This window comes from Budorcas taxicolor, chromosome 8 (assembly GCF_023091745.1).
Source record: "Budorcas taxicolor isolate Tak-1 chromosome 8, Takin1.1, whole genome shotgun sequence".
Classification (NCBI taxonomy): domain Eukaryota; kingdom Metazoa; phylum Chordata; class Mammalia; order Artiodactyla; family Bovidae; genus Budorcas; species Budorcas taxicolor.
In genome coordinates this window covers 86,121,422-86,138,426 of record NC_068917.1, presented here as the reverse complement: position 1 = coordinate 86,138,426, position 17,005 = coordinate 86,121,422, and the positions used below count along the sequence as shown (strand labels likewise).

Genomic DNA, 17,005 nt, shown 5'->3' with positions numbered 1-17,005 from the left:
TATCACTATTATTTAGTGTCTTACTGGAACCCCTTATTAGTAAAGTAAGGTTAAGAAAAGGGGGAAGAAAGTATATAGATTGTAAAGGAACAAATAAAACTGTGTTTATTCATACATGACATTTCCTATATAGAAAACCCCCCAAAATACACCAAAACATTCCTGGAAATAATAAGCAAATATAACAACTTTACAGGACCCACGGTCTATTTGTAAAAGTTATTTCTGTCCTGTATATTAAAAATGAACAATTCAAACTTAAGTACAAAAAATAATCATAATTGTGTTAAAAGGAAGAAGTACTTAAGGATAAATCTACAAAATATGTTTGCAGAAAACTGCAATTTGCAGATGAAAGAAATTGAACAACATCCAAATAATGGAGAGTTTTTATTTATGGATTGAACAACTTAAGATATCAGTTCTCTCTGCTATCTTGATCTATTCAAGGCAGTATCTGTCATGATTACAGGAAATTTTTATCAATAAACTGATTCTTAAATTTATATGGAAAGTCAAGGGATCTACAATAGCCAAAATAAATCTGATAAAGAACAGAGAATGATATTTCCCTATTTCAAGGTATATGATATTGGTGAAAGAATACTCTTGTTATTGAGTGGAACAGAATGGAAACTTGAGTAGATACACACAAACATAATAAAGTGAATTTTGACAAAGTTCAAAGGCAATTCAATGGAGAATGTATAACCTTTCATTAAGCAGTGCCAGAACAATTGAATGTCCATATGTTATAGAAACAACAACCTCAAATTCAGGCCTCATATCTTACCCAAAAATAAGCTTAATATGGATCATAGGCATAAGTGTAAAATGCAAAACAGAACCATCTAGAAGCCAAAAACATAGGAAAATATCTGTGAACTAGGGTTGTCAATATATTTTTACATACAACACCAAAAGAAGATTTATGAAAGAAAAAAATTGATATGTTGGACTTCATTGTAATTTTTAAATGGTGCTCTAAAAGACATTGTTAAGAGAATGAAAACAAAAACCATGGACTGGAAGAAAACATGTTAATTGTACTTGTACTCAGGAATTGTACAGAATATACAAAGAGCTCTTAAAATTCAATAGTAAGAGATAATGATGTCAGTAAAATAGTGAGCTAGAAAACTCCAAGCTGTCATTTCCCTGTAGAAACAATTTTTTAAAAGTTTGTCAGAACTCTGAAAAATGAAGTTTTATAGTTAAGCAACTAAACAAATACACAATCAAGAAAAGGTCATCTACAGAATGGTAGAAAATTCTTTAGTGTTTTTACTCATCCTTGTCCCTCACACTGCTGAGTACAGTGATGGTCTTGTCCTTGAGCAGACAGCTTCCCAGTTCCCAGGTCTTTCCTCAAACCAGAAAATTTACAAATTAATTTGCAAAATTTGCAAATTATTTTGTATGTCTATTCTGACCTATCGGGGGATACCTAAAGGGTTAACTCAAGGTGTTCATCTGTTTCACATAATACAGAGTACAGGCAGGAAAAGTGACAAGACATGCTCATAAAAGACAAAGCAGACTACAAGTCCATAGATGCCTGGGGCAAGAGATTATGAGTGGAGATATACAATAGGCCATCTAAGACAAAGTGGATAAGCTAGGGAAAGATTCTTGAAAATTAGGACATTCAAAAGTAGCCAGAAACAGGTAAATTTAAAAAGCCATTGACTTGCCTACTGTGCCAAAGCCTTTGACTGTGTGGATCACAATAAACTGTGGAAAATTCTGAGAGATGGGAATACCAGACCACCTAACCTGCCTCTTGAGAAATCTGTATGCAGGTCAGGAAGCAACAGTTAGAACTGGACATGGAACAACAGACTGCTTCCAAATAGGAAAAGGAGTACGTCAAGGCTGTATATTGTCACCCTGCTTATTTAACTTCTATGCAGAGTACATCATGAGAAACGCTGGACTGGAAGAAACACAAACTGGAATCAAGATTGCCAGGAGAAATATCAATAACCTGAGATATGCAGATGACACCACCCTTATGGCAGAAAGTGAAGAGGAGCTAAAAAGCCGCTTGATGAAAGTGAAAGAGGAGAGTGAAAAAGTTGACTTAAAGCTCAACATTCAGAAAACAAAGATCATGGCATCCGGTCCCATCACTTCATGAGAAATAGATGGGGAAACAGTGGAAACAGTGTCAGACTTTATTTTTGGGGGGCTCCAAAATCACTGCAGATAGTGATTGCAGCCATGAAATTGCTCCTTGGAAGAAAAGTTATGACCAACCTAGATAGTATATTCAAAAGTAGAAACATTACTTTGCCGACTAAGTTCTGTCTAGTCAAGGCTATGGTTTTTCCTGTGGTCATGTATGGATGTGAGAGTTGGACTGTGAAGAAGGCTGAGCACCGAAGAATTGATGCTTTTGAACTGTGGTGTTGGAGAAGACTCTTGAGAGTCCCTTGGACTGTAAGGAGATCCAACCAGTCCATTCTGAAGGAGATCAACCCTGGGATTTCTTTGGAGGGAATGATGCTAAAGCTGAAGCTCCAGTACTTTGGCCACCTCATGCGAAGAGTTGACTCATTGGAAAAGACTGATGCTGGGAGGGATTGGGGGCAGGAGGAGAAGGGGACGACCGAGAATGAGATGGCTGGATGGTATCACGGACTCGATGGACATGAGTCTGAGTGAACTCCTGGAGATGGTGATGGACAGGGAGGCCTGGTGTGCTGTGATTCATGGGGTCGCAAAGAGTCAGACACGACTGAGTGACTGAACTGAACTGAACTGCCTGGGCAAGACACATACTCAGATCCTAAGACTGGAGAAGACCTTAAGCTTCCACCACAGTCTGACTTTTGGCATAAAACAAACCTAAGTAAGTGGTGAAGAAGCACCACAGAATTGATCCAGTTTGCAGATAGGGAGAGGTGGTTCTCTCATTTTTGTGTTGTTTGTTTTGGGTAGGTTTTTTTTTTTTTTTTTTTTTTTTAGCTTCTATCAAGGAATTCCATCAAAATATCAGCTAAATGTGAACCAAAAGAACAGAGAGTTTGGTGATCCACACACTACAAGTAATTGATTTTACAAAAAAATAGTTTGGGTAAGTCTCAAGACACTTGGACTACTACAGCCTCCAACAGTCAAAAAAATAATAATATTAGCAAACCCTGGAAAAGAGGAAAAGCTGATTTCCAGAGCTGACACATTTTAATAATCAAATGCCCTATTTTCAATGAAACATCACGAAGTATACAGAGAAATGGGAAAACATGCCTCATTAAAGGGAACAAAATTCTTTGACAGAAAAAAACCACCCTTGAGGAACCCAGACGTCAAATTTTCTGGAGAAGTACTTTAAGATAACTGTCTTAAATATGACCAAAAAGCAAAGAGAAAACATGGAAAAGAACTGAAGGACATTAGGAAAACAACATGTGGATAAAATTAGAACAAAAAAAAAGGGAAAAATTAAAAGGAACAAAACAGAAATTCTGCAGTTGAAAATTTTTCTGAAATGAAAAATTCACTATAGGACTTCAACAAGAGACAGAAAGACAGAAAAAGAGCTAGAAGATAGGACAATTGAAATTACCTAATCTGAGAATCACAAAGGAACAAGAATGAGGAAAAGTGAACAGACCAAAAGACTTTCGGGGTACCATCAAGAGGAACGATGAATACATAACGTGAGTCCCAAAAGAAGAAAGAGAAAGGAATAAAAAGTTATTTGAAAAAATAATGGCTAAAAACTCCAAACTTGATGAAATACATGAATCTATAAATCCAACAAGTTCAATGAACTCCAAGTGTAAGCTGCAAAAGACCCAAACTGAGAAACATACTCTGTCAAAATATATACAGAGAATCTTGAAAGCAATGAGTAAAGTGACTCATCACATGCAAGGGACCCTGAACACAATTATCTCCCTATTCCCCACAGAAACTCTGGAGACCAGAAGGCAGTGGGATAATGTATGGAGTGCTGAAAGAAATGAACTGTCAGGTGAGAATCTATATCCATAGGAAATGGCAACCCAATCCAGTGTTCTTGCCTGGAGAATCCCAGGGACGGCAGAACCTGGTGGGCTGCCATCTGTGGGGTCTCACAGAGTTGGACACGACTGAAGCAACTTAGCAGCAGCAGCAGCAAGATAGTCCTTTAAAATTGAGGGAGAAATTAAGAAATTCTAAGAAAATTAGAAGGAGTTCATTAGCACTGGAGCTGCCCTTAAGGAATGGTAAAGGAAGTCCTTCAGGTTGAAATGAAAGGATGTTAGATGGTGTCTGGCATCTAAAATCTCCAGTAAAGGCAAAGGCATGAACAAATAGAAAAGCCAGTTTTAGTTTTAACTTTGGTGTGTTGCTTCACTTTTTATATTCCGCAAAACTAACAGATAAATAAAAATGATTATGAACCTATATTATTGGGCTCACAGTGCATACAGATGTAATTTGTGAGATGAGTAGCATAAACGTAGAGGATAGAACTATACAGCTTTCATATGATTGATGTCAAGTTGACATCAATTTAAATTAAATTCTTATAAATATGTATATAACTGCAGATGGTGATTGCAGCCATGAAATTAAAAGACACTTACTCCTTGGAAGGAAAGGTATGACCAACCTATAGCATATTAAAAAGCAGAGACATTACTTTGCCAACAAAGATCCATCTAGTCAAGGCTATGGTTTTTCCCGTGGTCATGTATGGATGTGAGTTGGACTGTGAAGAAAGCTGAGCACCGAAGAATTGATGGTTTTGAACTGTGGTGTTGGAGAAGACTCTTGAGAGTCCCATGGACTGCAAGGAGATCCAACCAGTCCATTCTAAAGGAGATCAGTCCTGGGTGTTCTTTGGAAGGAATGATGCTGAAGCTGAAACTCCAGTACTTTGGCCACTTCATGAGAAGAGTTGACTCATTGGAGAAGACCCTGATGCTGGGAGGGACTGGTGGCAGGAAGATAAGGGGACGACAGAGGATGAGGTGGCTGGATGGCATCACTGACTCGATGGATGTGGGTTTGGGTGAACTCTGGGGGTTGGTGATGGACAGGGAGGCCTGGTGTGCTGCAATTCATGGGGTCGCAAAGAGTCAGACACGACTGAGCAACTGAACTGGACTGATGTATATAACCCCCATGATAACCACAGAAAATATCTACAGAATATACATAAACAAATGAGACAAATCAAAATTTACCAGAACAAAACAATCAACTAAACACAAATGGTGCTAGTCATGGAGAAAATGAGGGCAAAATAACTATAATATATACCAAAAGCCAGTAGCAAAGTGGCTCAAGTAAGTCATTCCTTGTCAGTAAGTACTTTAAGTGTAAATGTATTAAACTGTATCAGATTGTCAGAATTTTAAAAATGAACCAACTTTATGCTGTCTTATAAGAGACTTAATTTAGATCTAAAAACACACCTAGGTTGAAAATGAAAGTTGGGGAAAGATACTCTATGCAAATAGTAACCAAAAGACAGTAGAGGAGGCTATTCTATTAATAGACAAAACAGACTTGGAATCAGAAACTGTTACAACAGGATAACAAAGGACCTTATATTTTGACGAAAGGGTCAATCTGCCAAAAAAAGAAATGCATGAGCATATATATATCAAACATCAGAGTTTCAAAATATATGAAGCAAACACTGACAATTGAAGGGAGAAGCATATGATTCTACAATAATGAACACTTCTGTATTCCACTTTCAGTAACGGATTAAACAACCAGAGAAAGATTAAGTAAAGGACTTGAACATCATAAAGCAACTGAACCTAAGACAGAGAAGATTCCACCCAAGTTCAGTAAACTACACATTGTTTTCTGATGTGCATGTGGATCATTCTCTAAGATATACCAAAAAACAAGTTTTAACACATTCTAAAAGACTGAAATCATATATAGTATCTATTCCAAACACCATTAATAAAAGTAAGAAATCATTCACAGAAAATGGTATGTCATAAATATATAGAAAATAGAAAGTGAAGTCACTCAGTCGTGTCCTACTCTTTGCAACCTCATGGACTGTAGCCAACCAGGCTCCTCCATCCAGGGGATTTTCCAGGCAAGAATATTGGAGTGGGTTGCTATTTCCTTCTCCAGGGGATCTTCCTGACCCAGGGATTGAACCCAGGTTTCCCCATTGCAGGCAGACACTTGACTGTCTGAGTCACCAGGGAAGCATATAGAGAATAGCATGCTCTTAAACAACCAGTGAGTGAAGAAATGACAAGGGAAATTAGAAAATACCTTGAGACAGTAAAAATATAAATACAATATACCAAAACTCATGGGATGTGGTGAAAGTAACACTAAGGTGGAAATTTATACCTGTAAACACATATATCAAACAAGAAAAAAGATCTAAAATCAATGACCTGACTTTACACCGTAAGTGAAACCAAAAGTTAGTTCTTTGACAAAGAGGCAAAAATCACAAACATTAGCTAGATGAATAAGAAAAAAAAAAAAAAGAAGGCTCAAATTACCAAAATCAGAAATGAAATTGGGGCAATATTACCAATTCCACAGAAATAAAATATTTATGAAAATACTATGAGTAATTATGTGACAGCAGATTAGACAACTTAGATGAAATGGTCAAATTCCTAGAAACCCTTTGTCTTCCAAAACAAAATTATAAAGAAATAGAAAATAACATAGCTCTATATATAGTTTCTAGTATAATTCTCCAATTAAGAGAAACCAAAGTTTCTTGGAGAAATGGCTGGTTCTAGAGCTGGAACATGGAACATGCAAGATGAGTATATAAGAACATAAAGAAATACTCAAAAAACAGAATGATGTGGGTATGTCAAAGACCACAGGAGCCTAATCAAAAGAGCTTGCAACAATTTGAACAAGAAAATGATAAATAATAAAATAGTGTTGGTTTATAACTCAAAGTATAAATTACTTATGAGTCCATACTAGTAAATGTGGTTGATTAATACAATTAATCATACAGATAAGTATGATTAAGTAAGTAAATGGGAGAAAACTGAAAAATCTCCAACACAGAATTACTAACAATATAGTTACTGTACCTTCAAAGAGGTGGAGCAAAATTTCCCACCCCTTGCTTCCCTTGTGGTTCAGTTGATAAAGAATCCTCTTACAATGCGGGAGACCAGGATTCAATCCCTGGGTTGGGAAGGTCCCCCAGAGAAGGGAACGGCTACCCACTCCAGTATTCTGGCCTGGAGAATTCCGTGGACTGTAAAGTCCGTGGGGTTGCAAAGAGTCGGACATGATTGACTTTCACTTTAGTGGGCTTTGCCTAGTGACTTCCTTCTCAGAGTACAATATAGGGACTTAGCTGACAGTCCGATGTTTAAGACTCCCCACTTCCACTGAAGAGGGCACAGTTTCAATCCCTGGTCAGAAAAAAGATCCTGCATGTCACTCTGCATGCTAAAATTAATAATAATGATAATAAAGAATATAATATGTATGGGGTGAGGTTGGGAAGTAACTACATTGGAGAATCCTGGTATACTTTTAACCGGGTTATCATCAGTGATCAATCATATTGATAGCATGTACCCTTGATTTGGTGGGGTAAGAATGCCAGTCGTTTTATCTCTGTGGTCCTTCTCCCAGAAACACAACGCCATTTTTAACTATGAGAAAAACATCAGACAAACCAAAACTGAAGCCTTCTCACAGTGTCCTCTAAACTGTCAAGATTATATATATATATAAAAAGATTACTTATAGTCCAGAGGAGGCTAAAGACACAAAATAACCAAATATAATGTGGTATCCTGGATGGAATTGTGGAACAGGGAAAAAAAAAAAAGATTAGGTTAAAAAAACAAGGAAATCTGAATAAAGTATAGATTTTACTTAATAATAGTGTATCATTATCATATTAACAGGTATGACAAACATGCTAGTAATAAAGAATGTTAACAGTAGGGTAAGTTGGATACAAGTTATACAAGAATTCTCCTTTCTCTCTTTGCCATTTTTCTGTGAATTTGAAAGTATTATTAAATAAGACATTTATTGAGGGAGAGGGAACCTCCTCAAGGCATGAGTACAGCAGAATGGAGAGGAAAGGGAGAGGGGAATCACTGTACGACAGAACAACATAAATGGCTCAGTTATTACAGAGAGAAAAAATAGAATACAGATAAGCAGAACATCTCTAAGGGAAGGTGCATTATTTGGGCAATCTGATGGTTGCTGCTAACACTGTGATTTTAAAAAGTGAATCCAAAATTAGAATAAGCTCACTTTGAGTAGAATTTAATATGTAAGTTTTTAACATATATGCAGAGTACATCATGCAAAATGCTGGGCTGGATGACTCACAAGCTGGAATCAAGGTAGCTGGAAGAAAACAACCTCAGGTATGCAGATGATACCATTCTAATGGCAGAGAGCAAGGAGGAACTAAAGAGCTGAGGATGATGAGGGTGATGAAAAAGCTGGATTGAAACTCCACATTCAAAAACTAAGATCATGGCATCTGGTCCCATCACTTCTGGTAAATAGGTGGAGAAAAAGTGAAAACTAGTGACAGATTTTATTTTCTTGGGGTCCAAAATCTCTGCGGAGAATGACTACAGCCATTGCTCCTTGGAAGAAAAACTAGGACAAACCTGGATATCATATTGTAAAGCAGAGATGTCACTTTGCCAACAGAAGTTCATATAGTCAAAGTTATGATTTTTCCAGCAGTTTTGAATAGATGTGAGAGTCAGGCCATAAAGAAGGCTGAGTACCAAAGAATTGATGCTTTAAAATTTTGATTCTGGAGAAGACTCTTGAGAGTCTCTTGGACAGCAAAATAAAGCCAGTCAATCTAAAGGAAATCAACCCTAAATATTCATTGGAAGGACTGATGCTGAAACTGAAGCTCCAGGACTTTGGACACCTGATATGAAGAGCTGACTCACTGGAAATAACCAGGATGCTGGGAAATAATGAGAGCAGGAAGAGAAGCGGGCAACAGAGGATGACATCGTTGGATGGCATCACCAAGTCAGTGGACATGAGTTTGGGCAAACTTAGGGAGATAGTAAAGGACAGGGAAGCCTGGTGTGCTGCAGTTCATGGGGTCACAAAGATTCAGACAAATCTTAACAACTGAACATTAACAAGAATAAAAAAGTGTGGTCTAAATTTCAGTTCCATCCCCTTCACTTAATTCTATTTTGTTAATATATCAGAAAGGTAATCTGCAGTTTGGTACAAGGGTAAATAAAGATTTCCAAACTCACTCAGTCATGTCCAACTCTTTGCGACCCCATGGACTGTAGCCCACCAGACTCCTCCGTCCATGGGATTCTCCAGGCAAGAATACTGGAGTGGGTTGCCATTTCCTTCTCCAGGGGATCTTCCCGACCCAGGGATCGAACCCAGGTCTCCCACATTGGAGGCAGACGCTTTAACCTCTTAGCCACCAGGGAAGGCCAAATTAAGTGACAAGAAGCATTAACTCTGAGTTGCAATGTAGAAACAAAGCTGGTATATCTGTTGTAAAAACATGAAAACAGTAAATTCAAAAGTGGAAAGACATTTAAAGTTTAGCCAAAACCTAAAGCTAGATTTATTTCTCTTTAGATATTGAGACATAAAATGCATCAGTTGGTTCTTTTGAAGTTTGGGCTTATGAAGATCTTCTGTCAGGCTTCTCAGCCTGGGGATCCAACAGAGGGACTGGGAATCACCAGGGAATCTGACCTTGAAGGCCAGTGGGATTTGATTATAAGACTTCCACAGGACTGGGGGAAAGATTCCAGTCTTGGAGGGCACCAGCAAATCTTGCAAACACCAAGACTCAGAGGAAAGGATCTGTGTCCCCACAGGAGACTGAACCAAAACTACCTGCTAGTGTTGGAAGGTCTCCTGTGTAGGCATGGATTGGCAGGGGCTCACCACAGGGATGGGAGCACTGGCAGTAGCAGTCTGGGAAGGTCCCCGTTGGTGTAAACCCCCTTAGAAGTTGCCATTAACCCTACTAAAGAGCCCATATACCCAAGGCCTGGGTAGCTTCAGGCCAAAAAACTACCAGAGAGGGAGCACAACCCCACTCATCAGCAGATAATTGAATTAAAGCTTTACTGAGCATGGCCCTGCCAAACCGAGCAAGACCCAGTTTTTCCCCACTGCCAATGCCTCCTATCAGGAAGCTTGCACAAGCTTTTTAACCTCCCATCAGAGGGCAGACAGAAGAAGCAAAAATAACCACAGTCCCACAGTGACTAAAACAAAAGCCACATTACAGAAACTTAATCAGCTTGGAAAAGCAGAAAGTTATGTGCTAGATGAAGGGAGAAGATAAAACCCCAGAAAAAAAAAAAAAAAAAACTAAATGAAGTGGAGATAGGCAACATTCCAGAAAAATAATTCAGAATAATGATACTGAAGATGATTGAGGATCTTGGAAAAAGAATGGAGGCAAAGATTGAGAAGATGCAAGAAATGTTTACCAAAGACCTAGAAGGACTAAAGAACAAACAGGGATGAATAATACACCAGAAGAAATCAATAGGAGAATAACTGAGGCAAAAGAACAGATAAGTGGCCTGGAGGACAAAATGGTGGAAATCATTGCCACAGAACAGAATGTAGAAAAAAAAGAATGAAAAGAAATGAGGACAGCCTAAGAGACCTCTGGGACAACATTAAATGCACCAACATTTGCATTACAAGGGTCCCAGAAGGAGAAGAGGGAGAGGAAAAGGACCTGAGAAAATATTTGAAGAGATAATAGCTGAAAACTTCCCTAACATGGGAAAGGAAATAGGCAACCAAGTCCAGGAAGCACAGAGAGCCCCAGGCAGGATAAACCCAAGGAGAAACACACTGAGACACATAGTAATCAAACTGACAAAAATTAAAGGCAGAGGTAAAATATTAAAACCAACAAGGGAAAAACGACAACATAAAAGGGAGCTCCCATCAGGCTATCAGCTGATTTCTCAACAGAAACTCTACTTACTGGAAGGGAATTACATGATATATTTAAAGTGATGAAATGGGAAAACCTACAACTAAGAATACTCTACCCAGAAAGACTCTTCTTCAGATTTGTTGAAGAAATCAAAAGCTTTCCAGATAAGCAAAAGGTAAGAGAATTCAGCACCACCAAACCAGCTTTACAACAAATGCTAAAGGAATTTCTCTAGGCAGGAAACAAGAAAAGGAAAAGACCTACCTACAGAATATAAACCCCAAACAATTAAGAAAATGGTAAGAGGATCATACATATCAATAATTACCTTAAATGTAAATGGATTAAGTGCACCAACCAAAAGATATATAGACTGAACAGATGAAAACATGTACATGTATCCAGTTCCGCTTACCATATCACTCTACTTGATCCCCCCAGATTGCATATAATTATTTGATATTGTTAGCTTAATCATGCTCCCATTATGACTTGCAACTGTAATTATCTTCTTGTCTATTGATTGTGAAAACTGATAAACACCTTTCTCTATTGTGATTATGTAACTGTAACAATACCATTGTATCATCATTGGTCAACAGAAAAATGATAGAATTCTATATCACCCAAACTACCATTTAATAGAAAAACCTATAATCACTTTTTAAAATTCAGATGCATATCAGAATTATCTTGGAATTTTTTGAAAAATACAAATGCCCAGGTTTTGGGTTTTTTTTCACCAGAGCTCCAGATGTTTCTAATGAGTAGCCATGTTTAAAGACTGCTGGACTATATGAAGATCTTTTACTTTCATCTAGTTTGTTTCACTTTTTCTATTTCATATTTAGTGCTCCCATTTCATTTATGTCTCCAAGTTCTCCATCTCTTCTTTTTTTTTTTATGTTCTTTCTCAAGCCTTTATCAAACATAGTAGAAATGTGCTTGTATACACATATATAAAGAATACATATAATATATATATTTTAGAAAACTTATGAATTTTTGCCTAACTAAAAAATTTATGGCATTTTTATTGCACTTGTTTGACTTAGTATAAATAGAACGTTAGGTTTCTAACTTAAATAGATATGCAACAAGCAACAAAAGTTTACTGTATAGCACAGGAAACTATAGTCAATATCTTATAATAACCTATAATGGATAATAATTTCAAAAATAATACATGTGTATATGTATAACTGAATCACAAAAAAAAGAATTCTACTTTTTGAAATTTAGTACTGTTTTTCTTTTTGCCAGCTTTTCTAAACATCCTATGGACATCTAATAACAATGTATGAGATACAAAATTTTAAATATATTTGTATAGGATATGAGTACTATAAATAGAAATCTATTATATTTAAATTGTTGATGACCTCATTCAAGATGCTCCTATTCTTAATTTTTCTGCACTTGATAAAATATTCTCAGAGAAATGTTATTATGTCTCACAATGATTATATATTTTTTCTTTTCCCTATATTTCTTATTTTTGCCTTATGTATGTTTGTTTCTTGGTTGTTAGATGTCTAACAGTTTATGATGTCTATCTTTTTTGTGAGTTGTATCTTTTATTAATAAAATATTCATCTTTGTTTCACTTTAAGAGAAAAAAAGACAATTTGGTACTGACACAAAAACAAATATAGATCAATGGAACAGGATAGAAAGCCCAGAGATAAACCCATACACCTGTGGTCACCTAATCTATGACATATGAGGCAAGAATAAACAATGGCAAAAAGGCAGTCTCTTCAATAAGTGGTACTGGGAAGACTGGACAGTTACATGTAAGATAATGAAATTAGAACAGTCCCTAAAAACCATCTACAAAAATAAACTCAGAGTGGCTTAAGGACCTAAATGTAAGACTGGACCCTGTAAAACTCTTGGAGGAAAACATAAGAACACTCCTTGAAGGAAATGGCAACCTATTCCAGCATCCTTGCCTGGAAAATCTCATGGACAGAGGAGCCTGGTGGACTGCAGTCCATGGGGTTGCAAAGAGTCAGGCACAACTGAGCGACTAACACTTACTTAGCTACTTGACATAAATCAGAGCAAGGTGTTTTTTGACCCACCTCCCAGAGTAATGAAAATAAAAATAAACAAGTGGGACCTAGTTAAAAGCTTTTGCAGAACAAAGGAAACCACAAACAAGACGTAAAGACAACCCTCAGAATGGGGAAAAATATTTGCAAACAAAACAACTGACAAAGGGTCAATCTCCAAAATATAAATAATTTTAACTTACATAGTGAAAAAGATCATGCAGTTGACAGTGTAAACACAGGGAACAAATTAATCATTTGTGGGTGGGTAAGCCAAAGAATGCTCCAACTACCACACAGTTGCACTCATCTCACACGCTAGTAAAGTGATGCTTAAAGTTCTTCAGGCCAGGCTTCAGCAATACGTGAACCGTGAACTTCCAGATATTCAAGCTGGTTTTAGAAAAGCCAGAGGAACCAGAGATCATATTGCCAACATTTGTTGGATCATTGAAAAAGGAAAGGAGTACCAGAAAAACATCTGCTTCTGCTTTATTAACTAAGCCTCTAACTGTGTAGATCACAACAAACTGTGAAAAATTCTTCAAGAGATGGGAATACTAGAACACCTTATCTGACTCCTGAGAAATCTGTATGCAGGTCAAGAAGCAACAGTTAGAACTGGACATGGAACAACAGACTGGTTCCAAATCAGAAAAGGACTTCATCAAGGCTATATATTGTCATCCTGCTTATTTAACTTATATGCAAAGTACATAATGTGAAATGTCAGGCTGGATGAAGCACAAGCTGGAATCAAGATTGCCAGGAGAAATATCAATAATCTCAGATATGCAGATGACACCACCCTTATGGCAGAAAGCAAAGAAGAACTAAAGGGCCTGTTGATGAAAGGAAAAGAGGAGAGTGAAAAAGTTGTCTTAAAACAACATTCAGAAAACAAAGGTCATAGCATCCGGTCCCATCACTTCATGGCAAATAGATGGGGAAACAATGGAAACAGCGAGAAACTTTATTTTGGGGGGCTCCAAAATCACTGCAGATGGTGACTGAAACCATGAAATTAAAAGACACTTGCTCCTTGAAAGAAAAGCTATGACCAACCTAGACAGCATATTAAAAAGCAGAGACATTACTACTGCCAACAAAGGTCCATCTAGTCAAAGCTATGGTTTTTCCAGTAGTCATGTATGGATGTGAGAGTTGGACTGTAAAGAAGGCTGAGTGCTGAAGAATTGATCCTCTTGAACTGTGGTGTTGGAGAAGACTCTTGAGAGTCCCTTGGACTGCAAGGAGATCAAACCAATCAACCCTAAAGGAAATCAGTCCTGGTTATTCATTGGAAGGACTGATGCTGAAGCTGAAGCTCCAGTATTTTGGCCACCTGATGCTAAGAACTGACTCATTGGAAAAGACCCTTGTGCTGGGAAAGACTGAAGGCAAGAGGAGAAGTGGATGACAGGATGAGGTGGTTGGATGGCATCACCAACTCAATGGACATGAGTCTGAGCAAGCTCCAGGTGTTGGTGATGGACAGGGAAGCCTGGCATGCTGCAGTCCATGGGTCGCAGAGTTAGATACAATTGAGTGAGTGAACTGAACTGAATTCATAATAAATATTGGTAAATTTCTCAGCAACTCTGCATGCCTGATCTACATAAGTTTAAAGTCCCCAATATTCCTAACTCTCACTATTTCCCATCTCCTACAGTACATTATTATTGTTTTAAAACACAATTTACTATTTTTAAGAGTTCTGAAAATGATAAAAGTTTATTTTATTTTTATCCATTTGTGTCCAGATTATGGTGCTCTTTTTTTCTATATATTAATCCAAATTTCCACCTGATCTCATTTTTCTTCTAGCTGAAGAATTTCTGTCAGAGAATTAACTCTCCTGTAATACATGTCAGTTGGTGATAAAGTCTTTCAATTTTTATTTGTTTGAAAATGCCTTATATTAGTCAAGTATAAAATTCTAGGTGGGCTTTTTTCTTTCAGTACTTTAAAATTGTTACTTCATAGTCTTCTGAGGTATAATTTCTGACAAAAAGTAGCATCCATTCTTTTTTCTTCCTCCATACATATTATGTCTTTTTCTATCTATTCAACATTTTCTTTTTATCTGTGACTTTAGCAATTTAATTATAATGTATCTTGGTGTGGTGTTCTTCATGTTCCTTCTCCTTGGCATTCATTTGGATTTATACACTTCTTGGGTTTCCCTTGTGGCTCAGCTGGTAAAGAATCTGCCTCTAATGCGGAAGACCTTGGTTCAATCCCTGGGTTGTGAAGATCCACTGGAGAAGGGAAAGGCTACCTACCCATTTCAGTATTCTGGCCTAGAGAATTCCATGGACTGTATAGTCCATGGGGTTGCAAAGAGTCAGACACACTGAGCGACTTTCACTTTTCACTTTGCCTTCAGAAATCTAACTTTTGCCCATTATTGCTTTTTCCATTCTCTCTGTGTTCCTTCTGAAATGCTAGTTACCCACATTAGACAAATTTATCCCACAGGTCAGAGATAACTGTTTATTATTTTCTAGTCTTTATTCACTGTGGTTTTCTTCTTTCATAGTTTTTAACCTTAAAGTTATTCATTGTGCCTTATGTCATTTAACCTTCCATAGGTAGTGTGTGTGTGTGTGTGTGTGTGTGTGTGTGTGTGTATACTGTTATTAATCTTATTTATTTATTTTTTTGTTTCTTGTTTGGTTGATTTGTTTACTCATTTCAGATATTTTTCATATTGAGAATTCCAGTTAGGAACTTTTTTTAATAAATTCTCTTTCTTTTATCATATTCTTGAACATATGGAGTATTTTTACTGTTTTAATGGCCTTGACTATTAATTCTATATGTCATTTCTTACTCTATGGCTTACTGATTCATTTTTCTTCTTGATTACAATAATATATCCCTTTTATTCATATCAAGTAATTTTTTATCGAGGGCTAGATGTTACAGATTGTATGTTGTTAAGTGGTAGTTTTGCTGTATTGTCTGAAATCTTCTGGGCCCTTTCCTGGGATGAATTTAAATTACTTGGAATTACTTTAATCCTTTTAAGATTTGCTTTAAGTTTTGTTGTATTGGATTCAGAACTCATTTTACTCTCAGACTCATTTGGCTCCTCTACCAAGGCAATAAATGCCCTTCTGGTTATTGTATCCAATTGGCCATGGGTTAGGAAGTTTTATACCTCTCTATGTGCTTTGGTGGTATTTCAGCCTACTCTTTTTCACTGGTTTCTCCCCGACCTCAAGTGTTTTCCTTTCCTTACATTTTCAAAAGTTAGTACTCAGGAGACCCTTCTGCAGATCAGACAAAGACTCTGTGTCTTTCTTCTTTTGTATTTTATCTTACAAATCCTATTTGTCATGACTTTCTTGAAGTCCAATTCTATTGCCTTAACTTAGTGAGTCCGCCAAGCTGTTTTGGTGGTCTCTTTTTGTTTAGGGTTGAAAGCTCTCTAAGCAATAAGCTTTGGTAATCACAGGGCTCACCTCATTTGTTTCTCTGTTCTCGAGTATCACTGTCTGTACTGCCTGTTTTCTAAAGTCTAAAACCCATTTCATGCATTTTGTATGGTTTGTTTCGATGTCTGATATGGAGGGGTGTGTGTGTGTGTATGTGTGTGTGGTTGCTTCATTCGTGTCCAACTCTGTGATCCCATGGACTGTAGCCCACCAGGCTCTTCAGTCCATGGGATTCTCCAGGCAAGAATAGTTGAGTGGATTACCATGCCCACCTAGGGATGTAACCTGCATTGTCTACATTAGCAGGCAGGTTCTTTACCACTAGCACCACCTGAGAAGCCCTCATGGAGAGGTAAATTGGTTCTTTTACTCCATTACGGCCAGCTATAGAGTCAGTCCTTATGAAATCTTGTTTAAGGAACAGACATTGACAATTTTAGAACTTAATGTTATTTAGGCTTGTGACTTACAGGTTTAAGAAGAGTAATCCCTTATAAGTATAAGAAAATGGTTTTTGCTATCATTCCCTCCACCAAAAAAAAATTCTAGCAGGCACCCTCAATGTGCCATTTCTGAAGCTGTACCTTTCTTCACATTCAGAA

General features: G+C 37.2%; 1 protein-coding gene across 1 annotated transcript in view; it reads left to right on the top strand.

The window, feature by feature from the left end:
- LOC128052090 (zinc finger protein 782-like) overlaps nucleotides 1–17,005 on the top strand; it is a 71,248-nt gene that overhangs the window by 46,711 nt on the left and 7,532 nt on the right. The window lies entirely within an intron of this gene.